The sequence below is a fragment of the Symphalangus syndactylus genome, chromosome 17 (genome assembly GCF_028878055.3).
Source record: "Symphalangus syndactylus isolate Jambi chromosome 17, NHGRI_mSymSyn1-v2.1_pri, whole genome shotgun sequence".
Classification (NCBI taxonomy): domain Eukaryota; kingdom Metazoa; phylum Chordata; class Mammalia; order Primates; family Hylobatidae; genus Symphalangus; species Symphalangus syndactylus.
The window spans coordinates 27,616,158-27,639,294 of NC_072439.2; the positions used below are offsets into that span (position 1 = coordinate 27,616,158).

The 23,137-nt window shown below is 38.7% G+C and overlaps 1 protein-coding gene and 1 pseudogene across 8 annotated transcripts in view; both read left to right on the forward strand.

The window, feature by feature from the left end:
* Positions 1-23,137, forward strand: part of TAFA2 (TAFA chemokine like family member 2) — a 575,512-nt gene that overhangs the window by 16,972 nt on the left and 535,403 nt on the right. The window lies entirely within an intron of this gene.
* On the forward strand, positions 7,533-9,116 carry LOC129465998 (Krueppel-like factor 17; annotated as a pseudogene).

A 23,137-nucleotide genomic window follows, 5' to 3' on the forward strand; every position in this document is an offset into this window, starting at 1 on the left:
TATATTGCAGGTTCAGCATCATAAGTATTAAAGCATTTTCCTGCCATGCTTCTTTTATCAGTAAGGTTACTAAGTGGAGCAGCTTGACATTCAAACACGGTCTCAATATGAAAATATGTAATGAGAAACTGGCTTCCAGTTGGTCTTTCTTATTCAAAGCATGAAAATCTTTTATAACTACAGGTATTTTCATTTTCTTAATATATTAAACAACTTAGTATTTTAAAAATCTAAATAACTGGCTTAAAATCTTAATAATTTAGGCTATAGTTTTCAGAACAATTTGGTAAAACACACATTGTTATCCAATTTTCAGGTCAATGGCTCATTTCAAGGGATGTTTAAATGAATCTGGGTTTGAAAAAAGGTGCTTTTGTTAACAAAATGTTTTTGATGAGAGTTTTAAAAGTTGGTTAGTTCCTATACTCATAGATTATGTTTACAAGGGTGTGTATACTTCCATCTATGTTGATTTTACTCCAAAGGACTGTATTTTCTCAAACTAAGAAGCTTGGCTTTTTAATCCTTATAGACTATGCCCAGCCAAAGCTGCCACTTTTCAACTATTAAAAACTTAATCAGATATTTATCTCCATTAAAAAATAATATGTGCATACTGCCATCTCTAGTTTATCAGTCGTGGACATCTGTTGTTTTCCTGTTTGGGGACATAAAAACTTTAGCTTATCTACATCTTCTCATTCCTTTCTGTCACTCTTCTATGTAATTGTACCTTAATTTCTGATTAGAGAGGATCACATGAGGCCAAGAGTTGAAGACCATCCTGGGTAACACAGTGAGACCTCCTCATCTCAAAACCACCCAGTGTGGTGGTCCAGCATGGGTGACAGAGACCCATCTCTAAAATTAATAAATAAATCTCTGTTCTGTGTCTGCATCTTATGGCTAAGCAAATATCTATCACTGCTGAGCCAAGTGTTAAACTATACTTTTATCTTCTATCTTGTTCATTTTTCCTTTTTTCTTTTTTTAAGTTGATAATTGCTTGATTTTTAATTTTTATTTATTAGTTTTTTGAATTTGGCTACAATTTTCTCATACTTCCAAAATATTCATAAAATATGTTTCAATGTAATTTTCATTAGTCCTAAACTTTAAGATAATTTATTAGTTCCATTTTCTTTTTTGGAAACATCAACACTGGACACATCCGACCTTCTGCTAGTCTGAATTAATTGCATTCTCTGCTTTGATGTTTGCTATTGTCTTGGTAATTTCCTTTGTCATCATTCTTAGAATTCTCTTTATTTTCCTTTTTTCTTCTCTCTGAAGCTAAAGAGAGGAAAGAGGGGAAGGCTTTCACTGCTCAGTATGAACTCTCTTAACCATCTTCATCTATGCCTGGTGACCTTCAAATTGTTAAAAATATCCTTTTTTACCTCACTTAAAGCATGTAGCACAGGGACTTGTGTAAGTGAGTATTCAATAAATGTTTGTTGCATGGAATTTTGATGAGGTGCTTGTTTTTAATGAAGAAAACTGAGATTAGAAGTCTATAGGATGTGATAATAAGGTCATATTCAGTGGCAGATCAGGATTAATGATTCTTTCTTTCACGTATGAATGTAGAGTTTAAAATATTAAAAGTCTGGCTAGCTATAACATTTACAAATATAGCTAACATACAAATCTTCAAGGGTTTATTCAAGCCTACAATCTGTAAGTCCCTATGTCAGAAAACAACTCTGCAATGAAAGCCACCTTAGATCTCCATGCCTGATAATTAGGAAGCCAATTAAGTATTATTTGCTGGCTAAAATATTACACAACAATGGAAACAAGAAATTATAGTGCAATGAATAAATACAATAGTACTTATAAATTCAGACTGCCTGAGTCAGCCATCATTTGCCTGGTAAGTCCACTCAGGTTGAGGTCAAGCTAAAAACTTCTTGAATCTGAGAATTACGTTTGCCTCTCCTGGAGAAATGCTTGGCTGCTATAATGGTCATGCTTTTCTTTGATTAGCAGCCGAGAAAAATTAGTTTTATGGCATCAGAAGAAAAATAGGGATAGTTACAGTCCAAATAACAATTGCTATTATTTCCTATCTTTGCTGCTTGCTTAACTACCCTTGATTCTGGGTCTCCAACTCTCCTCATGTGCTGCAAAGGGAGTGTCTGAGCCTAGAAATGAGTTAGTTCTACTGTTCTGTGTTTGCTGCTGGTTGGTACCAAAACCGAAATCAGACATACTTCCTCAAGGAGTTTATGTAACATGTTGCAGAGGTAAACAGAATAAGCCTTTAAAACAGTGGTCCCCAACCTTTTTTGGCACCAGAGACTGGTTTCCTGGAGGACAATTTTTCCACAGACTTGGGTGGGAGAATAGTTCTGGGATGAAACTATTTCACTTCAAATCATCAGGCATTAGATCCTCAGAAGGGGCATGCAACTTAGATCCCTCCCATGCACAGTTCACGATATAGTTTGTGCTACTATGAGAATCTAATGCCGCCGCTAATCTGACAGAAGGTGGACCTCAGTTTCTCTCACTTGCCCACTGCTCACTTCCTGCTGTGCAGTCTGGTTCCTAACAGACCATGGACTGCTACTGGTCCGTGGCCTGGGGGTTGGGAACCCCTGCTTTATCGGATATATTCTATAATGGATGCTATTTTTCTGGTCAACCATTGTAGATGCCAAAATTTGAATAAAATAATTGAATGGAGTCTATTCATTCAACTACTTGTCATGATTCCCAAGGGCTTTATCTTGGGACTTAGTGATAATATTAATAAAAATAATACTAGCAAACTAATACATTATAATTTAAAAGCATATGTGAGCATTACAATTATAAACCATAGAATAAACTACATTAAGTTTACTGTACAGTAAATTATTGTTAGTTTTTTTTTTTCCTTGAGATGGAGTCTTGCTCTGTCGCCCAGGCTAGAGTGCCATAGCACGATCTTGGCTCACTGCAATCTCTGCCTCCTGGGTTTAAGCGATTCTCCTGCCTCAGCCTCTGGAGTAGCTGGGATTACAGGTGCACACCATCACGCCCAGCTAGTTTTTGTATTTTTAGTAGAGACAGGGTTTCACCATGTTGGCCAGGCTGATCTTGAACTCTGGACCTCAGGTGATCTGCCCACCTCGGCCTCCCAGAGTGCTGGGATTACAGGTGTGAGCCATGGAGCCAGGCCCAGTTTTGTTTTTATTATTATCATTATATAACATATTTAGTGTATATTTATGTACGATAAGTATATGTAATTATGCAACATATATATTTGTTATATAATATATATAACTAGAAACATTTTTTATACTCTTTCTCTGGCCTTTTTGGAGAGTAGATCTTTAGTAATGTTGAGAGAAGCATTGGCTAACTATTCTGGTTATCTTTTGTGCATAACAACCCACTTGAAAGTTAGTGGCTTAAAACAGCAACAATCATTTATTTAACTCATGAAACTTCAATTTGGAAAGGGCTCAGTGGGGACAGCTCACTTCTGCTTCGTGCAGCATCAGATGGGGTGGTGTATAACTCAATGGTGGGAGATTGGAATCATTTGAAGACTCACTCAGTCACATATCTGATGGTTAATACTGGTTGTTGCATAGGACCTCAGTTGGGGTTCTTGGTCAGATGGATCACTTACACATGGCCTCTACAAGCAGCTGTTTTTCTTTTTCACAACATGGTGGCTAGGTTAAAAGAGAGAGCATCCCAAGAAAACAAGGTAGAAGTGCATATTGTTTCTATGATCTGGTCTTGGGAGTCATTTAGCATCACTCCTACCCTACTCTTTTGATTGAACTAGTCACAATTGTCCACCAAAACTAAAAAGAAGAGCTATTAATTGACGAGAGGAGTGTCACTGTCATTCTGTAATGAGATTTCTATTACAATGTTTTGTGTAAAAGTCTAAAGATGAGGATCAGTGCTTATAATTCAGGGGCCATTAGCATACTAATGGTAGTTAAAATACAGAGATAAGGTGGAATTACTTAGGAAGAATATATCAAGAAAAAGATGTGAACCAAGAATGGACAGCACTTAAGAGGTGGGCTTGTGGTATGAGATTTATTGTGGTGGTCACCTTTAGAAAATATAATCAGCCCATTGTGGATAGAAATGGAATAAACCTAAAGAGCTAAATTTATCTTCACTATAGATTGAACAGTCAGGGAGAAAACTCTGGAGGTAGAAATAACTGAAATTGGGCTGGGCGCAGTGGCTCACGCCTGTAATCCCAGCACTTTGGGAGGCTGAGGCGGGCGGATCACAAGGTCAGGAGATCAAGACCATCCTGGCTAACATGGTGAAACCCCGTCTCTACTAAAGATACAAAAAAAAAATTAGCCGGGTGAGGTGGCGGGCGCCTGTAGTCCCAGCTACTTGGGAGGCTGAGGCAGGAGAATGGTGTGAACCCCAGGGGGCGGAGCCTGCAGTGAGCCAAAATCACGCTACTGCACTCCAGCCTGGGTGACAGCGAGACTCCGTCTCAAAAAAAAAAAAAAAAAAGAAATAACTGAAATTGGCACAGAGGGAAAAAAGGGAGTGAAAGGCTGGCTTCTGTGGAAAGAGAAATTCTGTGAAAGGATCTAAAGTCTTCAAAGGGAATTTGGAAAAAGTTTTGTTCTTCTGTTTCACAAAAACCTGCATATTTATAAATGCATCTTGGAATCAGACATTGTTTTCTGGAATTGCAAAGATGGATTATAATTGGCTTAGAGGAAGCTGCAGTGGCAGAGCAAGAGTGGTCCAAGGATAATCAGTCACATTTAGGATATATAAAAATATACAGAAAACATACCTACGTATCCGAATACTGTATACTGTAGTTCTGCTAATAACTTGTAAATACAAGTCATTATAGATTAGGTTTAGTTCAACAAATATTTAGTAAGTACTTAGAATATTTCAGACAATGCTAGTTATCAGGGCTAAAAAGATAAATAAAGTATAATTTCTGCTCTAAATCTTGTGGGATGGTCATATTTATAAATTGAAAGTTTCAATTAAAATTATCGAGTATTAAGGATTTGGATTGTGGAATCAAAATGTCTAACTCTGGGCAAGTTACTTGTCTCTCTAAGCCTCAGATTCGTCATTTGTAAAATAGGAACATAATAGTTCCTAACTCAGAGAGCTGTTGGGAGGGTTAAATGAGATAATGTAGATAAAATATTTAGCACAGTGCCTGGCACATGGAAAGTGCTCACAAAAACAAATGGTTATTGTTGAGTGATGTAACCAAAATGTGAAGTGGAAGCAATCTGGCTTCACTCTTCCCCACAGAAAACAAAAAACAAATATCTAGTGCCAAGTTTATAACCAGCAGTATCCTAGAATTTAAATTTGGAGCTGAGATGACCCGTAGGACCACAAAGCGGTGAGAAACTCTGAGAAGACAATCAGAGAAATGGACTTTTCTACCCATCAAGCCCCTCCTTCAATCTGCCGGATGCCATGTGGAAGCCTATTGTTTCCACAGTATAAAAACTGACATCAAGGGAGACAGCCAATTTTCCCACCATCCTGGGTTCCCTTGCAGGAAAATCATTCCTGCTTTATTTCGTGGGAAGCATTGCAAATGCCTATAGGGAGAAAAACTCCTGAGGCCAGCTAGCAACAAAGAAGAGAGGCAGGACTAGAGACTCCAGCTCATGGAACTCTGCTCTTTATCTCAGCCAGAGACGTAAAAGCAGATTGGCTGTTCAGCAACACCAAGATGTAGGATGCACCCTCCATTGGTCTTCTGTGCATGAACTCCTAGCCAACCTTCCCACACAATCAGGGTATCCCCTTTGGAACCCTGTAACCCCTAATCTGGGTTGGGAAGTGCTCTGAATGATTTCAAGAGCTAAAGCAAACTGGGGCTTAATGCACCATCTAATGCCAAAAAGGAGGCAGCAATCTAGGATTAAGGGCACTTACAGGCAACTGCAAAGAATCTCTAGGTAAACATACCCTAGAAAGTTGAAAACAAGCCAGATAGCAAAGACTAGAATAAATAATTCTTCAAAGTGAAGCAACAGATATATGTTTATAAGAAACAACAACAAACAGGGAATCATGACATCTCCAAATGCACAAAGCAAGAAACCAGGAATCAATTCTAATGACATGGTAATAGTAAGCTCCCACATCAAGAAATCAAAAAGCAGTTCTAAGGAAACTCAGCAAACTCCAAGATAACACAGCAAAGCAATGTATAAATTTACTAGATAAATTTAACAAAGATATTAAAATAATTAAAAAAACAGAAATCCGGAACAGAGAAATACGTTTGTTAAACTGAAAAATGCACTAGAAGTTCTCAACAGAATGGATCATGTGAAAAAAGAATTAGTGAGCTAAAAGACAGGCTATTAGAATATGCACATTCAGAAAAGAAAAAAGAATAAAAAGGAATACAGAATGCCTGCAAGATATAGAAAATAAACTCAAAAGAGTACAAGAGTCACTGGTGTTCAAGGAAGAGTTGAGAAAGAGCAAGGGGTAGAATGACTATTCAAGAAAATAATAACCAAAAACTTTCCAAACCTAGAGAAAGATATTGATATTCAGGTACAGGAAGGTCAGATATCACCAAACAGATTCAACCCAAATAAGACTACCTCAAGGCATGTAATCAACTCTCAAAAGTCAAGAACAAAGATGGGATTCTAAAAGCAGCGAGAAAAAAGAAGCAAATAACAAATAAAGGAGCTCATATTCATCTAACAGCAGATTTCTCAGTGGAAAACAACTTGCCAAGAGGAAGTTGGATGACATTCAAGGGAAAAAATTTTCCAACAAGAATACTGTACGTAACAAAGCTTTCCTTCAAACATAAAGCAGAGATAAAGTCTTCCCAGACAACCAAAAGCTGAGGAAATTCATCATTGCTAGACCTGTCTTACAAGAAATGCTGAGGGGAATTCCTCAATCTGAAGGAAAAGGATACTAACATGCAAAAAGAAAACATTTGGGCTGGGCGCGGTGGCTCATACCTCTAATCCCAGCACTTTGGGAGGCTGAGGTGGGTGGATCACGAGGTCAGGAGATTGAAACCATCTTGGCTAACACGGTGAAACCCCGTCTCTACTAAAAATACAAAAAAATTAGCCAGGCGTGGTGGCAGGCACCTGTAGTCCCAGCTACTGGGGAGGCTGAGGCAGGAGAATAGTGTGAACCTGGAAGGTGGAGCTTGCAGTGAGCCGATATTGCACCGTTGCACTCCAGCCTGGGTGACAGAGTGAGACTGGCTCAAAAAAAAAAAAAAAAAAAAAGAAAAAAGAAACCATTTGAAGGCATAAACTCGCTGGTAAATACACACATAAATTCAGAATATTCTAGTACTGTAATTATGGTATACAATCCTTCGTATCTCTAGTATGGACTAAAGGACAAATCTATCAAAAATAATAACTGCAGAAATCTGTTAAAAGATAGGAAGTATAAAAAGATGTAAATTGAGACAACAAAGTCAGAATGTATGAGTGGAGGAATTAAAGTGTAGAGACTTTTAGGTTTTCCTTCATTTATTTTTTTTTTAATTTTCTTTGCGATAGAAGTTGTCATCTATTTAAAATAACTTGCCATGTCTATAAGACATTTTTTGGAAAGCCTTATGGTAATAACAAAGCAACAATCTATAATAGGTTGGGTGCAGTGCCATGAACCCAAAGTCCCAGCTACCCAGGAGGCTAAGGTGGAAGGATCTCTGGAGCCCAAGAGTCCAGCCTGGACAACACAATGAGACCTCATCTCTAAAAAAGAAAAACAAACAAGCAAACCTTCCTCCAAAAACCTAAAATAGATCCACTAAAAATAAAAAGCAACAAATTTAAACGTATTACCATTAAATGAGAAACTCATTTAACCACTGAGGAAGACGGTAACAAAGGAATAAAGGAAGAAAGGAGTTACAAAACAACCAGGGGCAATGTCCTGATATCCACCTGCAATGCTGTGGTGGGTTGCTCCCTGTCTGTTCAGCAGAGAGTCTAGACACCACCTAGTCTTCATGTACAGCCGACCACAGGCTGAGAAGGAGCAGGAAGCTGGGAAGCTGAGCCAGTGGTAGGCGGCACACCAGGCTGCCTAGGATAAGTAGAACTCAGCACCCATCTTGAACATGACTTGTCTTCTGGAAGCTCTGGAGTGCACACCTCTTGGAACCGTGGCCTACCAAGCATTCAGCACTTTCCTCACAGAACAGAGATGCTGAGGGCCCCCTTGTTGTCTGTTGAGGCATCAGGGCAGATTGTGGATGAAGGGAGGCCACAGTTCAGTATGCCACTGCCTGAGCATGGCGTGAGCTACTGCCCCTAAGCGACTCTCACTCCTTCCCAGATGATTTACTGTCAGGGAGTATCTCCCCCTCAGCAAGAGATGATGATTTTCAGTGGGCCCCAGATAATGCCTGTAGGAGAGCTCAGTACTCCAAAGGTGGCCAGGGCCTTCAGGCTGCCAGTCTCAGCTTCCACTGGAATTCCAGTGATGTCTCATATTGGGGACCCTACAATGCCTTACCCTGGCCTCTCGACAGTACCTTCTGATGAAACATTGTTGGCCTCGACCATGCCTTCCACTGAGGCCCAGGCTATGCTCCCCTCCATGGCTCAGATGTTGCCCCCACAAGATGCCCATGATCTTGGGATGCCCCCAGCTGAGTCCCAGTCATTGCTGGTTTTAGGATCTCAGGACTCTCTTGTAAGTCAGCCAGACTCCCAAGCAGGCCCATTCCTACCGGAGCAGCCCAGACCTGCTCCACAGACAGCAGAGCAGAACTCCAGGCCTCAGGAAAGGACTGGTAGAGGGGGCTCCTCAGAGGCAAGGCCTTACTGCTGCAACTACGAGAACTGCGGAAAAGCGTATACCAAACGCTCTCACCTTGTTAGCCACCAGTGCAAGCACATGGGTGAGAGGCCCTATTTGTGCAACGGGAAAGGTATTTATGGTCTTTCTTCCATTCTAATGAGCTTAGATGACATACGTGGGTACACACCAGACATTGACCATATAAATGTGATCAGTGCAGCCAAGAGTTCATGAGCTCTGACCATCTCAAGCAACACCAGAAGACTCATCGGCCAGGAGCCTCAGACCCACAGGCCAACAATGGACAGCAGGATAGTCCTGTTCCTGGTCCTTAGGTGAATGAAGAAGGAAGAGGATTCCAGGCAGAGAATACTGGACCTGGCAACTTCTCAGAGGAGAAACAGTCTTCAAGTTCTATATTCATTCAGTAAATGTTTTTTGAGCCTACAATACTGAGAGCACCAAGGCTGTGGGGAGCATGGCGAGGAGCATGGAGATAACTAAAGAATGTGGCAGGGAAGAAAGACTTCTCAAGGAGGTGCCTCAGTCAGATCCAAAGGACTCATGGCGGCTAGCTGCACCTCCCATTGCTTGGACATATACCACTGGACGTGTCTCTATCTTCTGAAAACTATGGCATGGACAGTAAGGATTCAGAGGTGCATGAAGGCACCCTGCCTCTGCAGAGCAAGAAGATCATAGACAAAATTTCTGAATGTGCCCAGTGCTGCCAAGGAGAGAAGCTGGTCCTCTACAGGCTCAAGCTTATCTGGGCCTCTAGAGAATCCCACAGCCTTGGCTGTGTCTGCCCCAGCTCTCCCACCCCACCCTGACCCTGTCCTGCTTTGCTGCCTCGGTCTGTGTTACTAGTGGCCCAAGTATACCTGGGATGGACATCCAGGTGCCCTCCATCCAAGCTCCCAAGTGAGGGGAGTGGACATGATTAAAAGAACAGGAGCAGAAGGGACTCATTTTTGACCCATTCACTAGCCCCAGGGATTGAGGTCTTGGGTACTCAAAGTATCTTTCATTTCTACCAGGGCACCAGATCCCTTCCATGAAGCAGGCCATCTCAGGTTCACTGGGCCAGGGCTGGTCTCTGTTCCCCAGCCCACCTGGCTCACACACAGCCTCGTGGGTAGGGTCAGCAGACCAGATTGCTTGTTACGTAAGACGAGAGGTCGGGTTGATGATCTAGCACTTTCACCAAGAAATGGACGTGGAGAGGATCAGAGTGATCAAGGGTGTATGAAGTGCATTCCAATGGTGGGCAAAACAGGCTCCTGCTCTTGTGGAGGTCACAATCTAGTGGAGGAGGGATGTTACTAGAAATGCACGAAGTAGGCTGAACACAGTGGCTCACACCTGTAATCCTAGCACTTTGGGAGGCTGAGGCAGGCAGATCACTTGAGGTTAGAAGTTAGAGACCAGCCTGGCCAACATGGTGAAACCCTATCTCTACAAAAAGTACAAAAATTAGCCAGGCATGGTGGCACACACCTGTAGTCCCACCTACTCAGGAGGCTGAGGCAGGATAATCACTCGAACGTGGGAGGTGGAGGTTGTAGTGAGCCAAGATGGCACAACTGCACTCCAGCCCATGTGACAGAATGAGGCTGTATCTCCAAAAAAAAAAAAAAAAGAAATGCACAAATTGCTGGGAGGACAAATAGTGAGGACTTGCAATTGGGTAAGGGGATTAGAAAGGCATTTCTTGGAAGTTGCGGTTTGAAGTCAGATTTAAGGAAAACTAGGAGCTAACAGCAGATAAAAGGAGGTGGGGTGGTGATTGGAGGAGACATAAGTCTTTATCCAGAGATGGCCCTGTGCTAGACAGTGGCTAAGCCTTTCCTAGTATCACCCAAAGTAGGACAGTGAGTGGATAAGACATGTGGACTCAGCTGCATGTGGTGGCTCATGCCTGTAATCTCAGCACTTTGGGAGGCTGAGGCGGGTGGATCACCTGAGGTCAGGAGTTCAAGACCGGCCTGGCCAGCATGGTGAAACCCTATCTCTACCAAAAATACAAAAATTAACCGGGAATGATGGTGGGTGCTTGTAAACCCAGCTACTCGGGAGGCTGAGATAGGAAAATTGCTTGAACCTGGGAGACAGGTTGCAGTGAGCTGAGATTGTGCCATTGTACTCCAGCCTGGATAACTGAGCGAGACTCCATCTCAGAACAAACAAAGACATGTGGACTCTCTAGTAGATTTTGAATCCTGCCTCTGCCATTTCCTGGCTATGAGATGTCTTGGGAAATTTACTTGTCACTCTTGCTTCTGATAGTAAAGGGGATGGTGAGATAGATTCAGGATGGAGAGATAAGGCTGAAAGTGTTTTCTTTGGCTGCAATGTGGAGATTAGATTAGAGTGAGGGTGTAACGAAGAGAAAGGGACATATCAGTATTTCAGGAGAGAGTCAAGGTGGCTTTGGCTAGGGTGTGAGAATGGTGGTAAGGAGAAGTAGGAAAGTGACAGTTAACTGGATTTTTGGTAGGTGAGGGAGAGGTCAAGGGTGACTTCCAGATTTCTGGCTTGTGTTATAAGTAACACAGAAGAAGAATGATGAACTTCATTTATTTTCCATTTATTGTGATATCTATCACACCTGCAAGAAATATTTTGTATATATCCAATTTAATAATAAATGCACTCACATTGGGAAGGTCAAAGAAAAAAAGAAAAAAGAAAACTAATAAAAATACTTATTTGCCCCTAAGATCAGGCCTGTAATCTTTGGGATGCCAAGGTGGAGGATAACTTGAGGCCAGGAGTTTGAGACCAGCAAGACCTTGTCTCTATAAAAAAGTAAAATTAAAAGAAAAAGAAGGAAAAATAATTTACTAATACATTTAAAGCTTTGAGTTCCCCAGCCTTCTCTGCAGAGGTAACCACTATACTGAATTTTGATTAATCTTGCCTTAGCTATTTATTGTTTTTACCACATAACGTATCTATTCTTAAATATAGTGATTGGTTTTGTTTGGTTTTAAACTTAAATTTATTCTGTTTGTGATTCATTGAACTTTTTCAATCTAAATCTTTATAGTCTTAATAAAATTTGGAAAATTTTATTAAAAAAACAAAAAACATGTAACAAAATGGCAGTAGTAAGTCTTTACCTATCAATAATAACACTTAATGTAAATGGACTCAATTCTCTGATTAAAAGACAGTGGCTGAATGGATAGAAATCAAAACGTAACTATATGCTGCCTACATGGAACTCACTTTACCAAAAAGACATAGAAAGTGAAGAAATGGAAAAAGATATTTCACACAAATGGAAAACCAAAAAGAGTACAAGTAGCTATATTTATATCAGATAAAAGAAACTTCAAGTTAAAGACTGTAAAAAGAGACAAGTTCATTATATAATGATAAAGAGGCCAAGAGTATATAATGTGAATCTATATGCACCCAACATTGGAGCAAACAATATAAAGCAAACATTATAGAATATATAAAGCAAACATATAAATATATAAAGCAAATATATAAAGCAAGCATTAATAGATATAAAGGGAGAGATGGACTGCAATACAGTAATAGTAGGGGACTTCAACACCCAACTCTTAGTAATAGATCATCCAGACCAAAAATAAATACAGAAACATCAGAGTTAAACCACATTCTAGATCAAATGGACATAAATGACATTTACAGATAATTTTATCCAACTGTTGCAGAATACATATTTTTCTCATTGGCATATTAAACATTATGGGCTGGGTGTGGTAGCTCATGCCTATAATCCCAGCACTTTGGGAGGCCAAGGAAGGAGGATCACTTGAGCCCAGGAGTTCAAGACCAGCTAGTGTAACATAGTGATACCTCATCTCTACAAAAGATAAAAAATTAGTCAGACATAGTGGTACACACTGTGGTCTCTGTTAGTTGAGAGGCTGAGGCAAGAAGATGATGTGAGCCCTAGAGGTTGAAGTTACACTAAGTGATGATTGTGTCACTGCACTCCAGCCTGGGTGACAGCGTGAGACCCTGTATCAAAAACAAACAAACAAACAAAAACCAAAACCAAAACCCCAAAACATTCTTTAGAATAGACCTTAGGTTAGGCCATAAAACAAGTCTCAACAAATTCAAAAAAGTCTAAATCATATCAAATATCTTTTCAGACCACAATGGAATAAAACTAGAAGTTAATAACAAGAGGAACTTTGAAAACCGTAGAAATCATGGAAATAAAACAACATCCTCCTGAATGATCAAGGGGTTGATGAAGAAATTAGAGAGAAAATTTAAAAATTTCTTGAAACAGATGAAAATGAAAACACAACATCCCCAATTCTATGGGATCTAGTAAAAGCAGTACTAAGAGGAAAGTTTCTGGCAATAAATGCTTACATCAAAAACATAGAAAGATTTCAGATAACCAACCTAATGATGCACCACAAGGATCACAAGAAAAGCAAGAATACGCCAAACTAAAAATTAGTAGAATGAAAGAAATAACAAAGATCAGAGAAGAAATAAATACAATTGATACCAAGAAAAAGATCAATTAAAAGTTAGTTTTTTAAAAAAGATAAACAAAACCAACATAACCTTAGCTAGACTAAGAAAAAAAAGAAGACCCAAATAAAATCAGAAATGGAAAGGGGAACATAACCACATAGCCACAGAAATGCAAAGGATCATTAAAGACTGTTATGAACACCTATATGCCAACAGATTGGAAAACTTGAAGGAATGGAAGAATTTCTGGACACATATAACCTACTAACATTGAACCATGAAGAAATAGAAAACCAGAACTCACCAGTAATGAATAATGAAATCAAAGCAATAATTTAAAAGTCTCCCAACAACAACAACAACAACAAAAACCCAGGACACAATGACTTCACTTCTAAATTCTACCAAACATTTAAAAAGGAACTAATACAATTTTACTTAAACTATTCCAAAAAATTGAAGAGGAAGGAATATTTCCAAATTAATTCTACAAAGCTTGAATTACCTTGACATTAAAACTAGACAAAGACACAATTAAAAAAAAAAAAAAAGAAAACACAAGCAAGTGTCCCTGATGGACATAGATATAGAAATCCTGAACAAAATACTAGCAACTAAATACAATAACACATTAAAAAGAAAATTGATAATGATTAGATGGGAATCCCAGGAATACAAGAATGGTTCAACATACGGAAATCAATAAAAATATACATTACATTAACAGAATCAAGAACAAAATCCATAGGATCATTTCATTAGATGATGAAAAAGTGTTTGACAATATTCAACATCCCTTTATGATAAAAACCCTCAACAAACTGGTTATAAAAACAGCATACCTCAAAACCATAAAGGCCACATATGACAAACCAACAGCTAGCATTATAGTGAATGGGGAAAAATTGAAAGCCATTCTGTTTAGATCTGGAAAAAGACAAAAAGGCCTACTTTCACCTCTTTTATTCAACATAGTATTAGCACTGAAAGTCCTAACAGGAGCAATTAGGCAAGAAAAAGAAATTAAAGGCATCCAAATGGGAAAGGAAAAAGTCAAATTATCCTTGTTTGCAGATGACATAATAGTATATTTAGAAAAACCTAGACACCACCAAGAATTGTTAGAACTGATAAATGAATTTAGTGAAGTTGCAGGATGCAAAATCAACATATAAAAACCAGTAGAATTTATATATGCCAACAGCCAACTGAAAAACAAATAAAAAAGAATAATTCCATTTATAATAGCTATGAAAATATATAATACATAGGAGTAAATGTAACCAGAGAAGTGAAAGTTCTCTACAAGGAAAATTGTTAAGACACTGATGAAAGAAGTTGAAGAGGGCATGTAAATATAGAAGATATTCCATGCTCATTAATTAAAAGAGTTAATATTAAAATGTCAATGCTACCCAAAGTTTTCTACAGATTCAATGCAATTCCTATTAAAATACCGATGACATTCTTCACAGAAAAAATTCTAAAATTTGTATGGTAGCACAAATGATCCTGAATAACCAAAAAAATCCTGAGCTTAAAAAATAAAGTAGGAGATATCACACTACCTGAGTTCAAAATATACTATAATCAGAGAGTTGCAAATCAAAACTACAGTGAGATACTATCTTATACTAGCCAGAATGGCTATTATAAAAAAGTCAAAAAATAACAGATGTTGGTGAGGTTGCAGAGAAAAGGGAATGCTTATGCACTGTTGGTGGGAAAGCAAATTAGTTTAGCCTCTGTGGAAAGCGGTTTGGAGATTTCTCAAAGAACTGGAAATCGAAATACCATTTGATCCAGCAATTCCATTACTAGGTATATACCCACAGGAAAATAAGTCATTCTACCAAAAAGACACCTGCACTCATATATTTATCACAGCACTATTCACAATAGCAAAGACGTGAAATCAACCCAAGCCAAAGCGAAATACTGCATGTTCTCACTTATCAGTGGGAGCTAAACATTCAGTACACATGAACACATAGATGGGAACAATAAACATGAAGGATTCCAAGTGTGGGGAGGGAGGAAGAGGGAAAGGGTTGAAAAACTACCTATAAGGTGCTAAGTTTACTACTTGGCCAATGATAAAAAAATTAAAAATTAAAAAAATTATTTCAGAGATTAGTGTGTGTGTGTGTATGTACACATGTGCATATATACATGTGTATGTGTATATACAAAGTAAATATACTACAAAGCCATAGTAACCAAAACAACATGGCACTCACATAAAAACACATACATAGACCAGTGGAACAGAAGAGAGAATCAAGAAATAAATCCACACATTTACAGCCAACTAATTTTTGGAAAAGGCACCAAGAATGTACATTGGGGAAAGGGCAGTCTCTTCAATAAATTGATGCTGAGAAAACTACAAACCATAAGCAGAATGGAGCTTGAGCCCTATCTCTCACCATATACACAAAGAAAATAAAAATGGATTAAATACTTAATTCTAGGATTGAGACTATGAGAAGAAAACTTTGGGAAACGGTTCAGGACATTGGTCTGGGCAAAGACATTTTGGATAAGACCTCAAAAGCACAGGCAACAAAAGCACAAATAGACAAATGTTATTATATCAAGCTAAAATCTTCTACACAGGAAAGGAAATAATCCACAAAGAGAAAAGACAACCTACAGAATGGGAGGAAATATTGCTCGGTATCTATCCAACAAGGAAGTAATAAGCAGAATGCATGAGAAACTCAGCTCAATAGCAAGAAAACAAATAATTTACTTTAAAATGGGCAAAAGATCTGCAGAGCTATTTCTCAAGAAAAGACAAATACCCATCTGCCAGAGAGTTTGTTGCCCCTACTTGTCCCATCAGCCAGACACTTTAGTGTAGTGCATATGTAACTGTACACAGTAGGACTGCATACTTACCCCGACCAGGAAGTTCAGAGCAGGCATTAACGACTTCTGTCTTGAGAGATGAATAAGGCTTAGCCAAGAAGAAATGTAAAGAGTGTAAGAGAGGTTAGAGGGAAGAAATAATGTGATCTGAGGAAGAAACTACCAGAAATTCTACACCACCAGAACACAAAGTGCAATAATGAGAAATAAAGTGAGGATAAGGAAAGGGGAATGGATTATGAAGTCCTTGTGTCATGATACATAGTCTAGGCTTCAGGCTGAAGGAAGTGGGGATTCACTGATGGATTTTAAGCAGGGTGTTCACATATTCAAATCTGGGTTTCAGATAGACTACCAAGGCTTTCGTGACCTTGATGAGAGCAAGGCTATACACAGGGGGAGAGGTGGTTTAGCTGTTGCAATATGCCAGGCCAAAAAATGGGCCTGAACTAAAGCAGCAGTAGCAGGGTTACAGAGGACGGGCCAGATTTGAGAAATGCTTAGGAGGGAAAACTGGCACCATTTGATTGTGAGTGAAAAGTAACGAAGAATAAATTACTAAAGATGACTTCTGTATTTTTGCCTTGGGTAACTTGGTGAATAGTAGAGTCATTAATTGATTTTGGAAATATGAGAGGAAGAATGTGTTTGGAGGATGGAAAGTGGGGTAAACTTTCTCTTAGATATTCAGGGTTTGAAGGGCTTGAGTTACACACAGGTTTAAAAGCCTCAAGATAGGTATCAGTATTAAAGATTTGGAGGAGATTAACCTACTGATGGTAGTTAAGGCCCAGAGAGTGGAATGAGATTGCTTAAAAGAGTAATTAAGGCCGGGTGCAGTGGCTCACGCCTGTAATCCCAGCACTTTGGGAGGCCGAGGAGGGCAGATCACGAGGTCAGGAGATTGAGACCATCCTGGCTAACACAGTGAAACTCCGTCTCTACTAAAAATACAAAAACAAGATTAGCCAGGCGTGGTGGCGGGCGCCTGTAGTCCCAGCTACTCAGGAGGCAGAGGCGGGAGAATGGCGTGAACCCAGGAGGTAGAGCTTGCAGTGAGCGGAGATCGCACCACTGCACTCCAGCCTGGGCAACAGAGCGAGACTCCGTCTCAAAAAAAAGTAATCAAGAGAAGACTGGAGTCCTAAAACACAACAGCATTTAAGCAAAGGTATTTACTGGAGAAAGTAAAGAGAGCATACCACTATGAACATCTTAGAAAGAGCCAACAAACAAAACTTCTTGAAGGCGATGGGTATAACTTGAGGGGCAAAACCTAAACACTTTGAGGATGGAGTGCATGTTATTTGAGACCATCTGTAGTGTAAATTGCTAGATGTGGGAGTGCTGCCTCAAAATGCACATACTTTGGAAATTTTTATAAATATTGCCAAATTGCCCTCCACAGATTTTAAACCCATTTATACACCAATCAGCAATGTATAAAACTGCCTGTTTCTCTTTGCTTTTGCCAAGAATGTGTTATTAAACTTTCTGATCCTTGTCAAACTTACATGTAAAAATTGATATTTTGGGGTATCTTTAAACATATTTCTTTTCTTGTGAGAAAGTTTGTGTATCTATTCATATGACTAAGAGTCACTTATATGTCCTTTTCTATAAAATGTCTCCTTTGGTGTTTCTCTGTTTTCCATTTTTTCTCTTTAATATTGATTTGGAGGAATCTTTACTATATAAGGAAAATTAAGCATCTATTTGTATGTTGCAATAGCTTTCTCCAGTTTTTAACTTTGGTGGGTTTTTTCATGTATTTAAAAAATTAATTTGTAGTAAAATTAATCAGTGCTTTCTTTTACGGCTTTTCAGTTTGGAAGCACACTTGGAAAGACTTTTCTCGTTTCAAGATCATAACAGTTTTTCTCACATGATTTCTTCTAGCTTCTTTATGATTTATTTACATTTGAGTCTGATCAGTCTGGAATTTTTATTGTTATAAGGTGGAAAGTGTGTATCCAATTTCATTATTTCCCGGAGGGATAATTGTTGTCCCAACACCATTTGCTAAAGTAATCATTCTCTACTGACTTGAAGCAACTAAATTCTCATTATATTTGATCAATTTCTGGACATTCTAGTTCATTTCTTCCAGCTGTTTGTCTAATACTGTGCTAGTACCACATTGTCTTAATGAAGTAATTGATTAAGCCCGCCACCACCCCTGCCAACTTTTTTTTTTTTAATTATTTTTATGAGACGGAGTCTCACTCTGTTGTCCAGGCTGGAGCACAGTGGTGTGATCTCAGCTCACTGTAACCACCACCTGCTGGGTTCAAGCGATTCTCCTGCCTCTGCCTCCTGAGTAGCTGGGATTACAGGCGTGTGGAGCTAAGCCCTTTTTAGTGCTCTTCTTTTTCAGAAATGTATTGCCTATTACTTATTTTTTTAATTTTAATTTTAAAAATCTGCTAAAATGTAAATAACATAAAATTTACTATTTTATCAACGTTTAAGTATACAGTTGAGTGGCATTAAGTACACTCATTATTGTGCAACCACTGTTACCATCAATTCCTGTTACCAGGACTTTGTTCATCTTCCCAAACTGAAAGTCTGTACCCATTAAACAATAACTGCCCATCCCTCCCTTTCCCCAGCCTCTGGCAACCATTTTGTTTTTTGTATCTATGAATTTTAATACACCAGTGCTATGGTCTAAATGTTTGTGTCACCCCAAATTCATATGTTAAGTTTTAATGCTCAATGTGATGGTATTAGGGGGTGAGGCATTTGGGAGGTATAATTACCTCCCGAATGAGAGTGAAGCCCTCATGAATAAGATTAGTGCCCCTATAAAGAGACCTCAGAGAGCTCCCTGGCCCCTTCCATCATGTAAGAACACAGTGAGAAGACAGCCACCTATGAAGCAGAAAGTGGGCCCTCACCAGACTCAGAACTTAATGGCACCATGATCTTGGATTTCTCAGCCTCCAGAACCGTAAGAAATAAATTTCTATTATTGATAAGCCACTCAGATTATGGTATTTTGCTGTGGCAGCCTAAATACACCAAGACATCTAACATGGTACTTCATATAGGTGGAATCATACAAATGCTTATGCTTATGAAGCATTTGTATGGACTTCACATAATGTCCTAAAACCTCTTCCGTGTTTTAGCACGTGTCAGAATTTCCCTCCTTTTTAAGGCTGAATAATATTCCTGTGTGTGTGTGTGTGTGTGTGTGTGTGTGTGTATACACATATAAAACACATTTTGTTTATTCATCCATTGATGGATACCTGAGTTGCTTCCACTATTTGGCTATTGTGAATAATATGATTATAGGCGTAAAAATATCTATTCAAGTCCCTCCTTTCAATGATTTTGGATTATACTCAGAAGTAGAATTGCTGGATCATATGGTAATTATATGTTTCTTTTATTTTTTTGAGGACCCAGTATACTAATTTCCAAAGCAATCATACTATCTTACGTTTCCTTTACACTATGTTGGTAGTGTTTTTTGATGCACAAAATTTAAAAACTTGATAAAGTCCAACTTATCTATTTTTTATTGTTTCCTGTGCTTTTGATGACATATCCAAGAAATCATTGCCAAATCCAATATCATGAAATGTTTCCCTTTTTTTCCACTACAAATTTTGTAGTTTTAGCTCTTACATTTAGGTCTTAATCACAAATTTTGTAGTTTTAGCACTTACATTTAGGTCTTAATCTATTTTTGAGTTGATTTTTGTATGTCGTGTGGGGTAAAGATCCAACTTCATTTTTTTTGCATATTTGTATCCAGTTTTTTTAGCATCATTTATTGAAAGGACTGTCCTATCTGAATTGAATGGTCTTGGCACTGTTGTCAAAAATCACTTGATTTGGGAGGCCGAGGTGAGGGGATTGCTTGAGCTCAGGAGTTTTAGGCCAGCCTAGACAACATACGGAGACCTCATCTCCACACACACAAAATATTAGCCAGGGATGGTTGGCGCATGCTTGTGGTCCCAGCTTCTTGAGAGGCTGAGGTGGGAGGATCATCTGAGCCCAAGAAGTAGAGGCTTCAGTGAGCTGAGCCATGATCATGCCACTGCACCATTCCAGCCTGGGTGACAAAGTGAGACCCTGTCTCAAAATAAATCATTTGATCATATATTACTTATTTTTTTATGTATCAAACTTAGAATCAGCTTGCCTAATTAAAAAGATTGCATTAAATTTATAGATAATTTAAGCAAACTTTATATCTTAATACAGCTGAGTCTTTCTAATCAAGAACATGATTTGCTGCTTCATTTGTCTTCTTTTTTGTCCTTTAATATTTTAAAATTGTCTTTATATAGATGTTGCTTACATTTTGTTTAGTATATTCTCAGGTGTTTTATCTTTTTAAAAATTGTTATAAGATCTTTTCTTAGTATCTTTTAACTGGTTGCTGTGTGTATACATGAAGACATTGCATTTCTTTGTTTTCAGTTCATGGAGCAAAAATAATATCCTTGAGGCTGGGCACAGTGGCTCACGCCTGTAATCCCAGCACTTTGTGAGGCCCAGGTGGGCAGATCACGAGGTCAGGAGATTGAGACCATCCTGGCTAACATGGTGAAACCCCATCTCTACTAAAAATACAAAAAAAAAAAAAAAAAAGAAATTAGCTGAGCGTGGTGGCGGGCACCTGTAGTCCCAGCTATTCGTGAGACTGAGGCAGGAGAATGGCAGAGACGGAGCTTGCAGTGAGCCAAGATCGCACCACGGCACTCCAGCCTGGGCGACAGAGCAAGCTTCGTCTCAAAATAATAATAGTAATAATAATAATAATAATAAATAATATCCTTGAATATTTATGTTGATTTCATGGTAAAATGTGTGGGCCACCATTTTCACTTATACTTCAGCAATATTTTTTGAAGAAAGTTTTAAAAAAGTCTATCATTAAGCTCTCCCTATTAATGTTCTCTGGTGGTTTCTTTGATTAGATCCTGCACTGGTTCTTTCTTGATTACTCATTTTGAGGGAGGTAAGTTTTTCCTGGACAAGGTACATGTAGGTGGCTTATACTGGGAATGAGCCAGGGCTGTGTTGAAGTGAGGTGAAATTTCCCTATGACCCCAGATGTGTGCGTGTTTATGTTTATTATACCTTTGCTTCTCTGTAGGCATATAGGCACAGGTAGGCATCTTGTGGGTTCTTACAATGCAGTGTCTCTCTTTACCCCCCATCACAGAAACAGACCGACTTCCTAAAATAAACATTGCTTATTGTAATCTTACTTTTTTTCAGGTCCCCTCCCATCTTCTTGGACTCTTTGCGTTACATGGTTTAGAAATCTCTACTCTGGCAATTTCTTTTCTGCAACTTACTGATTTCTAAGAGTTTGAATACTAGCACTTTGTAGTTGCGTGTTAAAAATATATTCTCCCCTCTCTTTAAGCTTTCTCTTATCATCCTTTTATGTTGTTATTTGGTGAACATAAATTCTTTACCTTAATGTATTAGATTTTTTCAATCTTTACTTGATGGTCAGAGCTTTTTGCATCTTATTTAAAAGCGATTTCCTTCTCTAGGGTCATAAAAATATCCTCCAATTCTATTTTCTAAAATCTTTATCATTTTCATCTTTATATTTACTTCTCTGATCCTCCTGGAATTGATTCTCACGAATAGTGTGAGGCTAGGGTCCAATTTTATTTTTCCCAATTATCCCACACCCATTTGCTGAAAACTACCAATCTTTTGTGCCACTGCTGTCGTATATTAAATATTCGTATATGAATAGATCTTTCTGAGTTATCTATCCTGAGCCATTGATCTATTTGTTTTTCCCTGAACTAATAGCACATTGTCTTAGTTATCATAGACCACTAATAAGTCTTAGTATCTGTTACCAACCTAGATGCCTGCTCAATCAGTTGGTTGGTCTAATATTTTCAATATTCTTGAACAATGTATATCAAAGAATACAAAAATGACATGTACATCTAGCTACTTGGAGATGAGTATTTTGTTGACTATTTTTGTTACTTTTCTTTCAAACTTCCTTCCTTCCTTCTTTCCCCCTCCCCTCCCCTCCCCTCCTCTCCCTTTCCCTTCCTTTCCCTTCCCTTCCCTTGTGTTTTTTTTGTTTTTTTTTTTTGATACGGAGTCTTGCTCTGTCGCCCAGGCTGGAGTGCAGTGGCACGAACTTGGCTCACTGCAAGCTCCACCTCCTGGGTTCACTCCATTCCCCTGCCTCAGCCTCCCTAGCTGGGACTGCAGGCGCCCGCCACCATGCCCGGCTAATTTTTTCTATTTTTTAGTAGAGACTGGGTTTCACCGTGTTAGCCAGGATGGTCTCGATCTCCTGACCTCGTGATCTGCCCGCCTTGGCCTCCCAAAGTGCTGGGATTACAGGCTTGAGTCACCGCGCCCGGCCCCCTTCGCTTCTTTCTTTCCACTCTTCCTTCCTTTGTTATTTTCTTTCTCTCTAAATAGACTATTTTTTTTTAGCAGTTTTAATTAATAGCAAGGTTGAGTGGAAAGTACAGAGAGATCCCATATGCCACTGTCTACACACACGCATAGTCTCCCCCACTATCAACATCTCCCACCGGAGTGGTACATTTGTTACAATCAATGAACTTACATTGATGCATCATTATCACTCAATGTCCACAGTTATTATTAGGATCCACCCTTGATGTTATATATTTTGTGGGTTTTGACAAATATATAATGACATGCATCCACAATTAATTTTGTAAGAAACTGCAAAACTGTCTCCCAAAATGGCTGTACTATTTTGCATTACTACCAGCAGTGAGTGACAGTTCCTGTTACTCTATATCCTCACCAGGATTTGGGGTTGTAATGTTTTGATTTTGACCATTCTTACAGGAGTGTAGTGGTATCTCATTATTGTTTTAGATATTTTTAAAATTTTTTTATCTTGGTTCTTATATTTTATTTCTCATTTTATTAATTTGTAGTTTTTTCCTTTTTAGTAAGTGGGTTTAATTTTGTAATTTTTTTCAAAGTAATGATTAGTTTTTAAAAT